General features: G+C 45.9%; 1 protein-coding gene across 5 annotated transcripts in view; it reads right to left on the bottom strand.

The window, feature by feature from the left end:
- FHIT (fragile histidine triad diadenosine triphosphatase) overlaps positions 1–14123 on the bottom strand; it is a 1252819-nt gene that overhangs the window by 717774 nt on the left and 520922 nt on the right. The window lies entirely within an intron of this gene.

The raw sequence follows: 14123 nt of genomic DNA, 5'->3' as shown, positions 1-14123 counted from the left end.
CAGCTGGCCTGGCACAGTGGTGTCCTGAGACCAGAGCCCTCTCCGGGTTCCGGGCCAGGGGAGCTTTCATTAAGCAGACGCACCAGCAGGCTTCCATTTCGCCAGGACGCGCACTGCAGATGGGCCTCCACAGTGATCTGCAGCAGGCTGAACTTAGCCGTAATCCCACTTTGCACCCTTGAGACCATGGACAACACAATTTTTTTACATCAGAAATAGGGATAGGAGACCTTTTTTTTTTATTATTATTTGGTCCTTATGAGGTCAACTAGCCCAAGGAACATATTAATTGCTTTGGCTTGGTATTAATTACAATATCATAAACAACAGCACTAACTCAGGTGACGTGACACTTCTCTATAATCTCCCTGGCACACTGATTTAGACATGTGCACACACTACTGAAGACAGGCATTTGGAGTTTCCAGCAGAACAACAAACCTGAAAATAGTGAAAACAATTTTCCCCACCCCAGGTCATCTACTGCACCTTTCTCCACAACTAAACTTTCAGTTTTTTGCTGTTCAATGGAATAATAATTAGCTCAGCAATGGAGACAATATTCTTGGAGTACACTGTGGCTTTATGCTAACTGGAAACGAATGGCGCATTTGACTTCCCGTTGCTCCACCCTATTGACCTCTCCTGTGAACAAAGAAGGGGGAGAGCCAAGCATTTCTCTTTCAGGAGCACACTGTCCTTCCTCGGAGCTGACAGCTCTAGAATTAAGAACTCAGAGTCAGCCAGTGTGCAAATACTTCTCTCAGTGCCGCATCCTCCGGGTGGGTCAGAGAGTCTGTCAGCCTCTACTTTCAAATACAAGTTATTACTATAAAACGGGATGGGGGGCTGCATTAATATTTCTAAGATGAAGTCTTCTCCCTCAAGTAATATAAATGTATAGCTGCGGCTTTTCCCAGCGCTCTATCGACGGCTGGTGGTATGTGAAAGTAATTAGGCTTCTCAGAAACCTGCGGCAGCATTGAGGACTAGGTGTGAGTAAACACAAAAGACAGGCATTTTGAGTGGTACTTTCGATGTTTCCATAAAAGTTAACATCTCTGAAAATATTGTTTCCAGTTTTCTGTACAGAAGCCAGCCCAGCCCCCTTAGCTCCTGACGGGGGGCGGGGAGTCTGAGCGAGCAGGGGCTGGCGCACTGCCGCCTGGAAGAGGGCAGGCTCCTGCTGCAGATCTGAGCGGGCCCGGCCGGGAGCCAAAGCCTGTCCTGCAAACTACGGTACCCACCCTGCATGAGAGGACGTCTGGCACTCTAGCCCACGAGGGACTGAGGTACCGGCGACAATGGCCAGACCATCTATAAGCATAGAACCCCGACCCAGGACCTGCAGCGACCAGTCCAGGAAGCCAGACCGCAGGCTGGGAAGCAAGTGGCCCCAGATGGGCAGGACTTCATCAATAACTCTTGGCCTCCCCAATTTTTGCCCCCGGCTTCTAACGTGGCTCCAAGCAGAGAAAGCGAAGTAAGCTCCCCCAACCCATCACATAGCACGTCCCGCTTCTGGTTGGCCTGGCTCCAGGTTCCCCACACCACCACCTCCAGCGGGGCCACCTGAAGCCTCCCCTTCATCCCCTGTGACACTACCATGCTGACGCCTGCTGGCCTTTGAGTCTCTGCCAAATATAAGCGATGGGGCCGGGCCCCCTGCTCCCGCAGCTCTGAATAAAGAGCCGTCGCTTACTCCCCTGGGTGGGCTTCGTTTACCTCCAGGCCCCGGCCTCCCTGGGCCCCCGGCCTGACGCCCCACCCTAGGCGTCCCGCACTTTCTCTGCTCTGGCTGCGGCTGCCCGCTGCGCCCGCCGCCTGGGCTGGCTCCCAGCAGATGAGCCTCCTGCAGTCCAGGCTGACTGTCCCAACTCTACTCCTTCCTGGAAGGCTTGTTGCAATCTTCGTGTCCTTTCCTGTGTCCCCCAGGTCCCACCGAGGCAGCAGGGGAATAGTCACAGGGCACCCCCTGGGCTAAGGACAGCGAGCAGGCCGTGAAGACAGGAAAGGAGACACCGAGACCTGGCCTCACCGAGAAAAGGGGTCACTGCAGACTGATTCGCCTGCATTACATTTTGAGCCGAAACTGGGCAGCGAAGATCTGGAAGCTACGAGAACAAAGGCAAAAGTCAGGAACCAGTAGCAACCAACTGAGGGGTCAGAAGTGGCCGGCGTCAGGAAACGGGAGGGGACATAAGTAGGCGACAAGAGGAGCCAGAGGGAGGAGGAACCTCAGGGGGGAGAAGGCTCAGGATTAAGCCGAGGGCACCATGGTAGCCACTGTTTTCTTCATCCTGGGCTCCGGTTCACCCAGCGAGCCGTGTCGCAAAGGAGAGTACGGAGTGTCACCAACACCCCAAGTACAGTTTCCTTCCAAAGCGGACTATAGTCAGGCGTTCAGATCCCGCGCAGCACCGATAAAACACCTCCCAGCCCTTCCTCTCTGTGGCTCGGGGAGCTCTCCTGCCGTGTGGTCTCCAGCGGCTCCTCTCCATCGATCCCTCTGCTAAGTCTCACGTCTCCTCTCCCTCGATAAAGTGCGCTCACCGAGCCAAGCTCTTAAGTTACCAGCCACAGAAGCTCTTGGAAGCAGCATCTGAGCACCCAGGATCCATGGTCTCTCCAGCCACGTCCGAGGCTGACCGGTCCCGTGGGACTGCTCTCGGGGTCACAGGCATCGCTGAGAGGGCCTCGGCCCCCCTCCCGCTCTCCCCTCGCCGTGGCCCTCCCAGCCAGGCTTCTCCTGCGGCACCCTCCTTCGGGACACCCCCTTATTCTCGCAGCCCTGCCCGCCCCTTCTCCGTCCCTCAGTCTCCTCTGCTATGGAAACTGGACCGAGTGTCCAAAATCCATGCCAACTGCCACTTCCCGCGGGTTCTTGGAAACGGGCCAGATGGAGTCCTTGCTGCTCTTGGTGTGTGACTCACACCCGCAGCCATCTCCTGCGCTGCTCACGGTAAGATCCGCGCCTGTGTCGGGCTTCTGCCTTAGGCTGTAAGCTCCTTGCAGGTAAAGACTAAATCTTATCTTTTTATATCCAGGTCCAAGAATGGAACCGGCCACATGAGAGGTATGGCCTCTGGAGTCTGGCCACCCATAGTGTGAGGGTAATAGTTTCTACCTCATAGCATAACGCCCAGCACAATGGCTCTCATCATCGTCATCATCATCATCATCAAGAGATAAGACAAATTCTACTGATCTTAATAATGCAAAGACAGATGTTAGTATTATTCCCCTATGAAGCTTCTACTCTGTTTTATTTTCATTTAAAAATGTGCTTAGGATTATTTGGATGATCTTAAATTCAAATTTACCAGATATTTCTGGTGTGGCCAGTTTTGTTGCTGTTTCTTAAGTTATTTTATCCAGCACCTTTCCCACCTCATTTCCTATGTTCATGGAGAAGGGAAGTCTGTAAAACTATAGTATGTCTCTTTATTCTGGAAGGAAAGGGGAGAAACACTAAGGTAGTGATGGAAAAATAGGGGCAAATACACAGAAAACAGTCAAAGGCAACTTCAGACAACAATGATATGGGGGGAAAGGATGGATAGAAAGATTTTTCTCATGAGCCTATTTCCCAGAGCCCTAAACACTTACACTGACTTCCAGTAACATTAGTGAGAACTCATATTATAAAATTATTTGAATAGGAGCTAACAGGCACTAAGTGTTTAACCATGAGAACATGTAGGAGAGTGGCATTATTATTTCATAGATAAGAAAGAAACTGGGGCTCCTTGAGCTCCACCAGCTTACTGCATCTGGAAATCAGCATAAGCAGAACTTGAACTCCAGTCTTTCAAACTCAAGAGCCCTTTCCCACTTTTAATCATATCTACACCACTTCCCCAAGAGCATCATGTGTGGAAATACCATCCAGAGAAATGTCCAGCTCTTCCTCCATGACAACCCCACGAGGGATTAGATTCTATGAGGATGGAAGTTAAGCATAAATCCTGTTTCCAACACCAAGGAGATGACAGGGGATTAAGACCACCAAGTGTTCGCATTCAAGGGTAACTCATAAGCCCTCCTTCTAATGCAGTTTGAATGGAAGCCAACTGAACTGTTTAAACCTGTTTATCAACCTCACAAAGCTTCATTCTTTTGTTTTATCAGAATGCCATCTTGAAGTTCCAAAGGACCGAGCTACACAATTTATATGTGAGGGAGCTAAAACAACCAAGAGACATTGAGCCTGGACCCCCCAGTCTGGTAGGTGAGAGGAATAACAAAGACCATAGATTGCCAGAGACAAAGAAAGGAGGGTTACAGGGGAACAATATAGGAGAGTGTCCACGGCTGCTGGTATGCGGAAGGCTTCATAGAAAAGCTGGTATTGGAGCTCAGGATGTTTAGATCACCCCTTTATCTTAAATCTTAAAAGGTCTGGAAGGAGACAAATGATAAGCACCTACCATCCAACTTGCACAGTAGAAATTTAATTCCAGCCTCCACACGCAGGGACATAATATTCAGAACAATTAGGTGGGGGTTTATTTGAACAAAGAGGACATTTTCCAGATTAATGTATAGCAATTGAGTAACTGTGTATTTTGCTTAGAAATCCCAGAAATGATTACTGACATGAAGGGTAACCATCAAGCAAAACGTCAACAATGTTTTAAGTTGCATTTTCTCACCTCCTCAGGCTTATTAATAAACTTACCACACTTTGGTTAAAATATTCATTCACAGGGAACATTAATTTTCCAAAACTGAATAGTTATAATATGTAAAAATGTATTTTGCCGACAGAAATCAATTCGGGTTGAGTTTTTGGGCATAGATAATTCCACTGGGCAACAAAAGCTACTTAATTTTCCATCTTGTCAAAAAAAAAAAAAAAGTGACTGCATTTAAATGTTTAGTTAGAAGTAAAATCAACTTTATATAATGATGCGCCACACTGTTAGCAAGTAATAAAGACAAACATCTTTGCACATTACCAACACTGAGAAACGCTGTCAAATTTTGCTTTGCTCACAGATGGGAGAAAGGAGCTCCTACGGTGTTCAATGGCTTCTCAAAAAATCAGACTTCCAAGTCTGATTTTTTTTCCTTAAAGAACTTGTGGTCAAGATAATTTGAGGCATTAGAAACCTAACAGTGTAATTTCCTTATAATTCAGAGAAGTTGGTGAGGTTCGAACATAACTGTGTTTGCCATTAGCAAACACACATGAGCAGAACTGCTGATGGTCTGCGGACACTGGCCCAGCACCATCAGACCCCCAGCAGATGTGCTCGCCTGTGCAGGGATTTCCCTAGGAATGTTCTCGTTTTCATCTATCTGTTTAGAGGAAGTTCATTTAAAATCTGTTGAAATGTATTAGTGTGCAGTGTTCATTAGATCTTGCTGTGGGCATAACTGGTAAAAGAGAAGTTCCATAAAAATGGGCACTGGAGTATCTACTGAAAACTTAGAGATCCACCCAAAACAGAAACCTTCCTGCCCTCAGCCTGCAGAAGGGAAGGCTCACGGATCAGCAGGACTTACTGGGCAATATTCCATAGTGAGAACAGAGAGGAGCTCATCTGTTCTTCCATGCCCACTTAAAAATATGTCTGTTGCTGACACTGCAGTCTTGAGGGATTAAGTGACTCGTCCACAGTCACATGGTTAGTTGCCAGTGACAAACAGGGCCACCTGCAACTACTAATTCATTAAGAAAACAAAAGGCAGGTCTTACCTGCTACTTTTGCACAAAGGATGGGCGCCTCAAGGATAAGATCCTTTGAATGTGGAGCTAAAACTTTTATTTATTACCAAATCAATGTGCTCTACAGTTCCTATGGTGACCATTATGTAGGAATCTAATTTCACAAACCTCATTAGAGTTACAAACAAACTTAACCATTAAGTGGAAGATTAACATGACTTTATTTAGTCAATTAAAATTGACTTCTGGGTGTTGGTGCAAGGGTAAGACAGTATCTCAATAACTATACCTCCAGGGAAGTAAAATGTTTAATTTTTCAGTTAAAAAAGACAAGTTGAAGAAAAGGGAGGATGCAGCATGCAATACTCCAAGTCTGAATGAGACCAGTATATACACACGCATTCCTGGATTAGTGCGAATGGTCTTGTGCCCACTGGAAAGGTAATGGACAGCTACTGTTCTCACCTACCTGAGCTCCCTCCCTTTAGGGCAGAGTTTCTCCTGCTGGCGTTTGGGTTCAGGTATGTCTGTTGTGGAGCACTGTCTGCGCATTGTAGATGTTTGTGTCCTCAACTCACTAGATGCCAGTAGCATCACCTCTCCAGTGGGGACAGTGCAGAATGTCTCCTGACACTGCTCAGTTCCCCAGGTGGTGAAGGGGAGGGGACAAATCACCCCTGTCAAGAACCAGTGCTTCAAGAGCTCAGCCCTTCCTTTGTGCCCTGATAGGGCTGCCATTCATATCCCATGCCCAGTAGGTACTCAGAGCTCAGTATGCTCATGACCAGGGCCTTCCCCGTGTCCAGGGATCATCCTGCTGAGGGCGCCAGTTGCCAGCTCTTCTGCAGGACTTGTTCTTTAATTCCATGTACTACCCAGCATCCTCTCAAACCTCCCTTCTCCTGCCTAAGTTATTGCAAGTGTACAACTGCTTGCAACCAAGGAAATCTAACTGATAAAAAGCTAAGCAGAAAAATAATTGTTTCCTTTTGTTTTTATAAAAAACAAAACAAAACATTTTAATGCATTTGTTGTGTGTTAATGGTAGAGTGAGGCAGGAGCATAGAATCACATCCCACCCCAATAACAAACAAACAATAGTAAGGAAATGATAAGCATTTTTAAAGGTTAAAATTTTACCAGCATCTATAAAACCAATAAAGTGGTATGAGCTTAAGCTAGAAGTTTTTAAACAATAAGATAAGAAAGTCAAGTCAACCTCATTAATTCTCCCTACCCCAGCCCTATACACAGCCAGAAGAGCACTAAAGAAAGTAGAAGCATCCTGAGAGTTATAAAAAAACAAAAGCCGCCCTAAACTGTGTAGGTATGGACTGAGGGAAAGAGAGTGATCACACAGACCTGGGCAAATTCATGGAACGCAGCTTTATTACAGGAGCACCTGGAAACCATGCTCAGCCCTCACAGGGCCTCCGGGATGGTCCTGGCATGAAAGATCCCTCTGGGCGGATGAGTCAGAGAGCACCTTCCCTCCTGGGGCTGACACAGCCTGCACCAGGCACACCGTGGGCGGAGTGCAGACTGGATTTTAGTCCCCACTCAAGCCCCTCAGCCAGGTGTCCTTGTGCAGGGACAACATGAGCAACAGTTCATGACACACGGACGACAGAGGCAGGAAGGGCCACTAGGGCTTGCTGAGCAGCAGGCCACGGGAAAGAATGGTTTAAAATCCGAAGGAGTGGAACACCTCCAGTGGAGGAATGGGCCTATTTAGGAGGGATGTTAATAAGATCTCAGAAGACAGAGCAGGGCCCAGATCCCTCAGCAGGATCCACACTCAGCTTCCTCACAATTTTCCAGTCCTGCATCGCCACCATGCTATTGCAGCAACTTTCAAATTTTAGAACCCAGACTGAGAAACGCTGTCAAATTTCTGACTTACGAAGGTTGAGGTAGGAGTTCAAGAATCCCCTTCCTTAACTGACGCTTCCAGTCCCAGGACCACACTTTGGAAATCAGTCATCTCTGGAAAAGCAGGTAGAAAGCAGCATCCAGTCCTAGGTGGCGGCTCAGAATAGGGAAGACAAACTCGTCCCAAATAACCTGCAAGTGGATCAAGGAAGGCCACGTGCACCGGTTCAGGAAAAAAACAAGAACAGAAACATCATCTTAGTAGCAAACGGGACAAAAACAAAAGGCAAACACACGTCCTGAAGTCGAGGTGGAGAGGGAGAGGGACTTGGTGCAAGGACAGGTAAAGAAGCCACCCCCCCCCCCACCCCTCGGAAGGAAACAACCCAGGGAGCAGAAGCAGGTCCCAGGAGCGCGCGCTAGAATTAAAAAACTTCAGAACATTCAGTAAGAGCTCAAAGCTGAAAAGATAAAAGGAAATCCCGGAGCTAAGGAAACACTGAAAAACGTTATGTACTGTTGAAGAGCTAATGAGTAATTTAAAAACAGAAACAGAAAAAAGTCAAAACTCAAAGCCAAGTGAACAGAATGCTGGAGAAACTCGAAGGCGTGATCATGAGCGCACAGAGACAAGGCAGGGCTCTTGGGAAAGCGAACAGAAATGGGCATCAGAAGAGGGACACGGAGACCCTCTTGTCTGGTGTCCGCCTGAAACAAGGCACCGGAATCAGAACCACTGGGCTATCACACAGACACATTTCCCTAGCGGAGGAAGAACCGAGGCCGCAGATGAAAGCCTAAAAGGGCACATCACATTGAGAAAAAAATGTAACCATCAGCATTGACGCCCTAATTACCTATTACACATCTGCGATAAAACGAGACTTATTCAGGCGTCCAGAAGAAAGAAAGCAAGTCAGCTCCAACAGGGAAAAAGAACCAGCCTGGCCTCACACTTTCCACGGCAATCCCCATCTCTGAAATCAGGCAGCAAAGTCTGCAAGCTTCAGGAGGAAAGAAAAGGGGACCCGAGGATGCCACGTCAGTCGGCTTGTTATTCAAGGATCAAGGCAGCCGGCAGGTATTCTCAAAAGAGAAAAATCTCAGGAAATACAACCCTCAGGAGGTTTTCTGGGGGGAAATTGTTTGATGATAAAAGTTACCCAACCAAGAGATAAGTCAAAATAAATAATCCTGAAATGTAGAAACCACAGTGAAAGGACTAGTGATGGGCACTGGGTGCAGAGAGAACTAGAATCGGAACTAAACAAATAGGAGCACTACGTTTGGGAAACCCAAGGAGGCTGTTATAAACCTATCAGAGTAAATATAAGGCAAGCAACAGAGTTGGGAGGTAGTGAGAGAGGAAGGTGAAAGAAATAAGAGAAACCCATCATGCAATCTTTCCTGATAAGTGATCACATCCAAAACTGATCTAGACAAAAATTCAAGAGGATTCTAACTTTTTAATGATTTCAGCTTGTTTTCTCTCTCAATTTTTAGAAGGGTCTTTTAGGGACGAATTGCTTTGTCTTTGGGAACCAAAAAAAAATACATATCTGAAGTTCAAGAATTTAAGTTTCAATTCAGTTTATTTTTCTCCTGTTAAATTCAAGTAAAATTTAATTTAATGCCTCTATTTATAAAGCAGGTATATTATGGCCTCGGAGTTAGTCCCATTCTGAATAGGGTAATTCTTACTATCCACCTAGTTTTTGATCTTCCTATCTGTACATGTGTATTAAGAGATGCTTACAATGATGCTCTTCATCTGTTCATGGTGGGAATTTCTGGGTGGTGGGATTTAGGGTGATGTATTGCTTTCTTTTTATAATTTTAGATAGTGTTTGTATATTTAATGATAGCATAAGCCACTTGTAAAAACATACAATCATTTCTCTAAAATGAAGGCATAAAACATGACACTACTTTTCTGACTTAGTAACTAAGTTTAAGTGAATTATTTGATGCCAAAATCTCGAAGTCCCTCTGGATGGTGAGGTATTATTCTGAAAATATGTCCTAACTGCAAAGCACACCAGCAGGAGGGAATTGCGTGTAAGAATGGAGCCAAGGCAATTACCCTAGAAGGTGCAGCAGTTTGTTCTCTTAAAAAAATTTCTGGTTTCTGCTCCTAAGTGCCTACAACGTGCCAGGCAATATGCTAACATACCTTATGTATATTTTACCATTTAATGCTCAGAATAGCTGTAATGTGATAAGAGTAACAATAATGATGAGAGTAATAGCAGCTCAGATTTTCTGAGTGCCTACCATGTGCTAAGCACTCTTTCAAGCGATTTGTGTCAACACTTTTCAGTGGGAATCCTGATGACAATGGGATCCATTGTGTAGTAATCCATCAAGGTTAGCTTTTAGAAATGCAAGGTTTACCTTAGTATATTTAAAGAACTGCACAGGCAAGCCTGACCTTGTGTAGAGAGAAAGCTGGCAAGATCATGGAACTAATTGAACACTTTGACCACGAAAGTGAGAGGAATCAAGACTATAGCAGGATTTGAACTATTTAGACACAAAGACCTCGGTCAACTTCTGGTTGTCCTGGAAACAGGATTCCAACCATTAGAATGAGATAAATCACATGCTAATAGAGAGGACAGTAATTAGAGATGGGGGCTCACACAGACCCCAACACCATCAGGGTGATGATCCCTAGGAGCTTGCGATGTGTTTTGCCACAAATAGTTAAACACTGAAGGGGAAGCATTTGGTTTAAGTATGAAGGGTCAGGCTGAAATGGATGTTCAAGAGTAGCTCCAATTCTCAATGTTGTTCTCTTGGCATCTCTGACCAAGTCAGGGTATAGCAAACTCTACAGATGCATACAGGCCCATTCCACCCACCGTTTTATCCTCCGTTAGGGAGCAGCGTGATGTAGGAAACAAGGAGGCGCATGCTCTTGCCCTGTGCGACCAGCCACGGCACTGGGGAGACCTCTGCTCGCCCTCCCTCCCCTACTTGCCCAGGAGGTCTGGACCTATGCAGAGTAGAAAGCAAACCAAGAACCAACAGGTCCATTTAATCCTCACAGCAACCCTAGGAATTGCATTCTGTTGTTATCACCCCCCTTCCACAGGTTACACGGCCTACCAGGAGGAACAGTATGCAGAGGATAAGTGACCTATCCACAGTCTATTTGAAACAAGAGCTTTCTGACTCCTTCAGACGTCCCTGTCTGCTTGAGATGTCTACTTCTCTAAAACATTCTAGTTGGAACTGTTTCTTTTCTAAAAGGATTTTTATGCTTGTGTGTATACCTTTGTTCGTATTTAAATTAAAGATTGTGTATCAGACACACACATACTCTAAACAAGAAAGAAGATGATTTCACCCAATAATAATGTCCATGAATTGAAAGCTGAGGCTATATAGCTTAATATGGTTTGGTCTGGTTCAGTTCTAGGGGCCTGCCTTTCTAAATTAAAAGTGTGATCCCTTGAAACCACTGTGATAAAAGTGATTTGAAATCATACTATCGACAGTCATAATAGAAACAAATGCCTACTTACCGCTCACAGCTCAGCTCTGCTGAGAACAAATCAATAGAGTAAAATGCTTTCGGCTTCTCCGAGAAAGGTTTCACCTGACAGATACCAGGAGATCAAATATTCACACTGCTCAGGACCGAGAAGCATACGGATTAGGACTTACTTGAGAAGGCAGTGAGGGGGGCGCCTGTGTACAACCAGCCCTGCGAGGCCTCTGTCCACTATTCCTTTGCCTTTTCATTTGTCCATCTCCTTGTGTCTGTGCTGCATGTTAAAACTTGGGCGATAAAAGACGAGTTTCCTGCATCAAGGACCTTTCAGTCCAGTGGTGGAAACAATTAATATACTATACAATATTGATCTATGTTCTGCTAGAAGAGTATACAGGTGTGGGGTACTGGGGGACACAATAAAGGGGTGACTATTGTTCCCTAGGGGAGTTTTGAGGAGGCTGCCTGAAGTAGACTTTAGATACTGATTATCACGGAGGATGGGAAAGAAGGAAAGAGGAACTGATAAGGAATTCCAAGGCTTTGGGCATGTGAGTTTTTTATAAGACATGGCTTTTTTTATAAGGCTCTGTCACAGATGTAGACCTCCAAAGGGAAACCAATCCCAGATAGAATCCTGACACAGAGGATGCTGCTCCCCAAGTTTACCTGGCTACCGTTAGGCCCAAGTCCTAATCTCTCAGAAAATATATTCGTCTTGCCAGTGAGTATTACTGGGGCCAGAAGGACCAAGTCTTTCTACCTAATTCCCTGCCCAATGAAAATCTTTTATTGTATTATAATGATGTTCAGTCAATTTCTGTAGTAAACATCACCTGTTTATTTGGGGCTCTTCAGCCCCTTTTACCTTTTTTAACAGCATCCTGATTCCCTCCTGGAGGATTTCCCCTCTTGTAGGCAGTCTTTGTAGGTTAGTCAATTGGGTGCCCTATCACTCCACCCACTACAGAAAGCAAAGGGACTCCTGAGACCTCTAGTAGATGTTCCACTGTCCCCACTCTACACAAGCAAATGATGACCTAAGCTCGGCCAACTGGCCCTTCTCTTCCAGGACTCTGAGTCCTAAATAGGGTGGCACACCACTCAGTCATCCATTCCTTACAATGGCACCTCGCAGTGAAGTAGACTCCACCCTGGTTCCTGTCCTCTTTCTAAGTCTGGTCCTCCAGCCTCCACCCTGATTGTTCATGGTTTGATACTCTTCTAATAAATTTCATTTCAAACTTCTTTAGTCCACGTTGGTCTCTGTTACCTGCTTCCAAAGAACCTTAATTCTGCTTGAATCCTTCCACTAAGGGAAATATAACAACTTCGGGGGGGGGGGGTGTCATTCCACCGGGAGACCTCTGTGTTTGCTACAATGCTATTGATTCAAGCTAAAATCAGCTTCTCTGTTACTAGGGTCTGTCATCAGGAAGTAGAAAGAATAAATTTTAGTCCCTCTTCTGTATAACAGTCACTTTAGTATCTGAGGACAGTACGTAATCACCAATAACCACACCACAAAGCCACGTCATTTCTTTCTCAGGCTGGGAACAACTTGCTTCTTTTCTAACATGATGGGAATCCCCAGTCCACAGAAGTAGAGGACAGGGCTTGTCGCTGGGCATCGTGACCTTCCCGGGGCTTAGGGAATGTAAGAAGGCACTCCCTGAGTCTCTTTGGAAGAGAGCGCTCTCCTACTGTGGGGCTGCAGGGCTTGCTGAGTGGTGGAGCACTTTTTCTAGGATGCAGAGGCTTTGTTACCATCTGTAACAAATATCTCTGTACCCTCTTCAGTGCGCCCCCAATTACGAGTGTATTATCTTCTCTTCTGAAGTTGGGATAATTGGTGGTTATTTTCAGAGCAACTCATCAGGATGATAGAGATCGATTATTTTTAATTGAGGTAGCGGGGGTGTTGAACATTCCTTGGGCACTGAGTAAATGTTGCCAGGACTACAGTTCCCTAAACCGTAATCAACACGTCTTCAACATTTGCAAACAGACCAAAATCACTCCTCCCCCATTCAATTATTCCCTCTTCTCATTCTAACATCCACACACGTTTATGATTCTATATTCATTTTGGTAATTTAGAGAAGTATTTGATTATAAAAATATATCTGATCTTGAGCAGTAGGTCGGAAACCTGAGTTTCTGCGAAACTCAGGAGAAACAGAACAGCCAGAGGAGCGGGCCTGCTCTCTGCTGAGCTCCCAGTCAGCCCAAGGCTCAAGCAGGCCCCCCTCCTGCCCCCTCCCCTTCTACCTTCTCATGATTAGTGAGGATCAGAGGCAAGTAACCCTCCCACCTGCCCCTTTACATCTGGAGGTGCGCAGCGTAAGGCCATCTTCTCTCTTGTCTGCTCATGAGGAGGGAAAGACTCACTCTCTCTCTCTCTCTGGGTTCCAGCGCCCACGAGCCCCGAGGATAATGCCCCAGCCCGAGGAGACCCGAGGCACAGAATCTGGGCCACCGGCAGCCAGGGGTATAAAAGGCTCTGTTCCTCTCCGTGCATTTCCTCCAGTGCTATGGGAGTTCTGGGCTGACCGCCCCCCATGGCGCAGGTGAAATTTGATTCTCAATTACGGCAGAAGAGAAATGGACAGTCTGCTCTGGATCCAGGCCACAGAAGCTATTTTAGTGCAGGTAAAAGCATTCACGAAGGTCCAGTCCAGCTCACCCAGGTTCTGCACGTATGCCCAGACACAAAGCCAGCTCATAAAAAGGATGACTGCATTTTCTTTGCCCTCAAGTGTGCGTGTGTGTGCCCCTGTGTGTGCACGAGCATGTGCACACATGTTTTCCAGAAAGAAGAGCAGTTGGGCCAGTTAGGAACTGGACCCAATATCATCATAATGATATACAAAGCTCACGATCCATCCCAATGCCATGAACCAGATTTACATTTTTTATGCTAATGAAAAAATATCATACAAAGAAAATATAAATCCCAAATGATATGCAGAATCACATAAACAAGGACCAAGGCCAACTATTTGAGTGACAAATGAATAGATGAGACTCTAAAGGAATGAGGAAGGAAAGTTTGCTTTTTAATTATAAAATAGCCAT

Source organism: Miniopterus schreibersii, assembly GCF_964146895.1.
Source record: "Miniopterus schreibersii genome assembly, chromosome: 15".
In the NCBI taxonomy this organism is placed as follows: domain Eukaryota; kingdom Metazoa; phylum Chordata; class Mammalia; order Chiroptera; family Miniopteridae; genus Miniopterus; species Miniopterus schreibersii.
The sequence above is the reverse complement of the archived record's forward strand: the minus strand, read 5'-3'. Positions and strand labels throughout refer to the sequence as shown.